The sequence below is a fragment of the Calliopsis andreniformis genome, unplaced genomic scaffold (genome assembly GCF_051401765.1).
Source record: "Calliopsis andreniformis isolate RMS-2024a unplaced genomic scaffold, iyCalAndr_principal scaffold0046, whole genome shotgun sequence".
Lineage (NCBI taxonomy): Eukaryota > Metazoa > Arthropoda > Insecta > Hymenoptera > Andrenidae > Calliopsis > Calliopsis andreniformis.
Window position 1 is genome coordinate 4,364,029 of NW_027480455.1, and position 5,994 is coordinate 4,370,022.

The following is a 5,994-nucleotide window of genomic DNA, read 5'->3' on the forward strand; positions in this document are numbered from 1 at the left end:
CTCAATACCCAATCCTCAATCTTCAATCCTCGATCCTCAATCCTCAATCCTCAATCCTCAATCCTCATTCTTCAATCCTCAATACCCAATCCTCAATCATCAATCCTCAATCCTCAATCTTCAATCCTCAATCCTCAATCCTCAATACTCAATCCTCAATCCTCAATCCTCAATCCTCAATCCTCAGTCTTCAATCCTCAAACCTCAATCCTCAATCCTGAATCCTCAATCTTCAATCCTCAATACTCAAACTTCAATCCTCAATCATCGATCCTCAATCCTCAATCCTCAATCCTCAATCCTCAATCGTCAATCTTCAATCCTGAATACTCAATCTTCAATAATCAATCCTCAATCCTCAATCCTCAATCCTCATTCTTCAATCCTCAATACCCAATCCTCAATCTTCAATCCTCAATCCTCAATCCTCAATCCTCAATCCTCAATCCTCAATCCTCAATCTTCAATCCTCAGTCCCAAATCCTCAATCTTCAATACTCACTCCTCAATCCTCAATCTTCAATCCTCAATACTCAGTCTTCAATCCTCAATCCTCAATCCGCAATTCTCAATCCTCAATCCTCATTCTTCAATCCTCAATACCCAATCCTCAATCTTCGATCCTCAATCCTCAATCCTCAATACTCAATCCTCAATCCTCAATCCTCAATCCTCAATCCTCAATCCTCAATCCTCAATCCTCAATTCTCAATCCTCAATCGTCAATCCTCAGACCTCAAACAGCAATAGCCAACCCTCAGTCCTCGTCCTCAATCCACAACCATCAATCCTCAATCTTCAATCTTCAATCATCAATATTCAATTTCAGTCCTCAATCCTAAACCCTCAATCCTCAACCCTCAATCCTCAATGTTCAATCCGCAATACCCTATCCTCAATCTTCTATCCGCAATCCTCAATCCTCAATCCTCAATCCTCAATCCTCAATCCTCAATCTTCAATCCTTAATACTCAATCTTCAATCCTCAATACTCAATCCTCAATCCTCAATCCTCATTCTTCAATCCTCAACACCCAATCCTCAATCTTCAATCCTCAATCCTCAATCCTCAATCCTCAGACCTTAAACATCAATACTCTACCCTCAGACCTCGTCCTCAATCCACAACACTCAATCCTCGATCCTCAATCTTCAATCATCAATATTCAATCTTCCATCCTCAAACCTCAATCCTCAATACTCAATCCTCAATCCTCAATGTTCTATCCTCAATACGCAATCCTCAATCTTCAATCCTCAATCCTCAATCCTCAATCCTCAATCCTCAATCCTCAATCTTAATCTTCAATCCTCAGTACGCAATCCTCAAACCTCAATCCTCATTCTTCAATCCTCAATATCCAATCCTCAATCTTCAATCCTCAATACTCAGTCTTCAATCCTCAATCTTCAATCCTCAATCCTCAATCCTCAATCCTCATTCTTCAATCCTCAATACACAATCCTCAATCCTCAATCCTCAATCCTCAATCCTCAATCCTCAATCCTCAATCGTCAATATTCAATCCTCAATACTCAATACTCAATCGTCAATACTCAATCCTCAATACTCAATACTCAATCCTCATTCTTCAATCCTCAATACCCAATCCTCAATCTTCAATCGTCAATCCTCAATCCTCAATACTCAATCCTCAATCCTCAATCTTCAATCATCAAACCTCAATCCTCAATCCTCAATCCTCAATCTTCAATCCTCAATACTCAAACATCAATCCTCAATCATCAATCCTCAACCCTCAATCCTCAATCCTCAATCCTCAATCGTCAATCTTCAATCCTGAATACTCAATCTTCAATACTCAATCCTCAATTCTCAATCCTCAATCCTGATTCTTCAATCCTCAATACCCAATCCTCAATCTTCAATCGTCAATCCTCAATCCTCAATCCTCAATCCTCAATCCTCAATCCTCAATCCTCAATCCTCAATCTTCAATCATCAATCCTCAATACCCAATCCTCAATCTTCAATCCTCCATCCTCAATCCTCAATTCTCAATCCTCAATCTTCAATCGTCAATCCTCAATCCTCAATCCTCAATCCTCAATCCTCAATCCTCAATCCTCAATCCTCAATCTTCAATCATCAATCCTCAATACCCAATCCTCAATCTTCAATCCTCCATCCTCAATCCTCAATTCTCAATCCTCAATCCTCAATCCTCAGTCCTCAATCCTCAATCCTCAATTTTCAATCCGCAATACCCAATCCTCAATCTTCTATCCGCAATCCTCAATCCTCAGTCCTCAATCCTCAATCCTCAGACCTCAATCCTCAATCCTCAATCGTCAATCTTCAACCCTCAATACTCAAACTTCAATCCTCAATCATCAATCCTCAATCCTCAATCCTCAATCCTCAATCCTCAATCTTCAATCTTCAATCCTCAATCCTCAATCCTCAATCCTCATTCTTCAATCCTCAATACCCAATCCTCAATCTTCAATCCTCAATCCTCAATCCTCAATCCTCAATCCTCAATCCTCAATCCTTAATCTTCAATCCTCAGTCCCGAATCCTCAATCTTCAATACTCACTCCTCAATCCTCAATCTTCAATCCTCAATACTCAGTCTTCAATCCTCAATCCTCAATCCTCAATCCTCAATCCTCAATCCTCATTCTTCAATCCTCAATACCCAATCCTCAATCTTCAATCCTCAATCCTCAATCCTCAATTCTCAATCCTCAATCCTCAATCCTCAGACCTTAAACATCAATACTCTACCCTCAGTCCTCGTCCTCAATCCACAACACTCAATCCTCGATCATCAATCTTCAATCATCAATATTCAATCTTCAATCCTCAATCCTCAATCCTCAATACTCAATCCTCAATCCTCAATGTTCTATCCTCAATACGCAATCCTCAATCTTCAATCCTCAATCCTCAATCTTCAATCCTCAATACTCAGTCTTCAATCCTCAATTCTCAATCCGCAATCCTCAATCCTCAATCCTCATTCTTCAATCCTCAATACCCAATCCTCAATCTTCAATCCTGAATCCTCAATCCTCAATTCTCGATCCTCAATCCTCAATCCTCAATCCTCAATCCTCAATCCTCAATCCTCAATCCTCAATGTTCAATCCGCAATACCCAATACTCAATCTTCTATCCGCAATCCTCAATCCTCAATCCTCATTCTTCAATCCTCAATACCGAATCCTCAATCTTCAATCCTCAATCCTCAATCCTCAATCGTCAATCTTCAATCCTGAATACTCAATCTTCAATACTCAATCCTCAATCCTCAATCCTCAATCCTCATTCTTCAATCCTCAATACCCAATCCTCAATCTTCAATCCTCAATCCTCAATCCTCAATCCTCAATCCTCAATCCTCAATGCTCAATCTTCAATCCTCAGTCCAAAATCCTCAATCTTCAATACTCAGTCCCAAATCCTCAATCTTCAATACTCACTCCTCAATCCTCAATCTTCAATCCTCAATACTCTGTCTTCAATCCTCAATCCTCAATCCGCAATCCTCAATCATCAATCTTCAATCCTCAATACTCAATCTTCAATCCTCAATACTCAATCCTCAATCCTCAATCCTCATTCTTCAATCCTCAACACCCAATCCTCAATCTTCAATCCTCAATCCTCAAACCTCAATTCTCAATCCTCATTCCTCAATCCTCAGACCTCAAACATCAATACTCAACCCTCAGTCCTCGTGCTCAATCCACAACGCTCAATCCTCGATCCTCAATCTTCAATCATCAATATTCAATCTTCAATCCTCAATCCTCAATCCTTAATCCTCAATCCTCATTCTTCAATCCTCAATACCCGATCCTCAATCTTCAATCCTCAATCCTCAATCCTCAATCCTCAATCCTCAATCGTCAATATTCAATCCTCAATACTCAATCTTCAATCATCAATCCTCAATACTCAACACTCAACCGTCAGTCCTCGTCCTCAATCCACAACCCCCAATACTCAATCCTCAATCCTCAATCCTCAATCCTCGGTCGTCAAACCACAATCCTGAATCCTCAATCCTGAATCCTCAACCTTCAGCCCTCAGTCCTCAACAATCAGTTGTCAATCCTCAATCCTCAAGAGAATATCATCAATTCACAGTTTTCAATACCCAATACTCAATCTGCAATCTTCAAATCTCTATCCACAAACATCAATTCTCATCACTCAACCCTCAACACTCAGTCTTCAATCCTCAATCCTCAGTCCTCAATCCTCAATCCTCATTCTTCAATCCGCAATACCCAATCCTCATTCTTCAATCCTCAATCCTCAATCCTCAATTCTCAATTCTCAATCCTCAATCCTCAATCCTCAGACCTCAAACAGCAATAGTCAACCCTCAGTCCTCGTCCTCAATCCACAACCATCAATCCTCAATCCTCAATATTCAATCATCAATATTCAATCTTCAGTCCTCAATCCTCAATCCTCAATCCTCAATCCTCAATCGTCAATCTTCAATCCTCAATACTCAATCGTCAATACTCAATCGTCAATACTCAATACTCAATCCTCATTCTTCAATCCTCAATACCCAATCCTCAATCTTCAATCCTCAATCCTCAATCCTCAATGCTCAATCCTCAATCTTCAATGCTCAAACCTCAATCCTCAATCCTCAATCCTCAATCCTCAATTCTCAATCCTCAATCCTCAATCCTCAGACCTCAAACAGCAATAGTCAACCCTCAGTCCTCGTGCTCAATCCACAACGCTCAATCCTCGATCCTCAATCTTCAATCATCAATATTCAATCTTCAATCCTCAATCCTCAATCCTCAATCCTCAATCCTCAATCCTCAACCCTCAATCTTAATCTTCAATCCTCAGTACGCAATCTTCAATCCTCAATCCTCAATCCTCATTCCTCAATCCTCAATCTTCAATACTCAATACTCAATCTTGAATCCTCAATCCTCAATCCTCAATCCTCAATCCTCAATCCTCAATCCTCAATCGTCAATCTTCAATCCTCAATACTCAATCGTCAATACTCAATCCTCAGTACTCAATACTCAATCCTCATTCTTCAATCCTCAATACCCAATCCTCAATCTTCAATCCTCGATCCTCAATCCTCAATCCTCAATCCTCAATCCTCATTCTTCAATCCTCAATACCCAATCCTCAATCATCAATCCTCAATCCTCAATCTTCAATCCTCAATCCTCAATCCTCAATACTCAATCCTCAATCCTCAATCCTCAATCCTCAATCCTCAATCTTCAATCTTCAATCCTCAATACTCTGTCTTCAATCCTCAATCCTCAATCCGCAATCCTCAATCATCAATCTTCAATCCTCAATACTCAATCTTCAATCCTCAATACTCAATCCTCAATCCTCAATCCTCATTCTTCAATCCTCAACACCCAATCCTCAATCTTCAATCCTCAATCCTCAATCCTCAATCCTCAATCCTCAATCCTCAATCCTCAATCTTCAATCCTCAGTCCCAAATCCTCAATCTTCAATACTCACTCCTCAATCCTCAATCTTCAATCCTCAATACTCAGTCTTCAATCCTCAATCCCCAATCCGCAATTCTCAATCCTCAATCCTCATTCTTCAATCCTCAATACCCAATCCTCAATCTTCGATCCTCAATCCTCAATCCTCAATACTCAATCCTCAATCCTCAATCCTCAATCCTCAATACTCAATACTCAATCCTCATTCTTCAATCCTCAATACCCAATCCTCAATCTTCAATCCTCAATCCTCAATCCTCAATGCTCAATCCTCAATCTTCAATGCTCAAACCTCAATCCTCAATCCTCAATCCTCAATCCTCAATTCTCAATCCTCAATCCTCAATCCTCAGACCTCAAACAGCAATAGTCAACCCTCAGTCCTCGTGCTCAATCCACAACGCTCAATCCTCGATCCTCAATCTTCAATCATCAATATTCAATCTTCAATCCTCAATCCTCAATCCTCAATCCTCAATCCTCAATCCTCAATCCTCAAT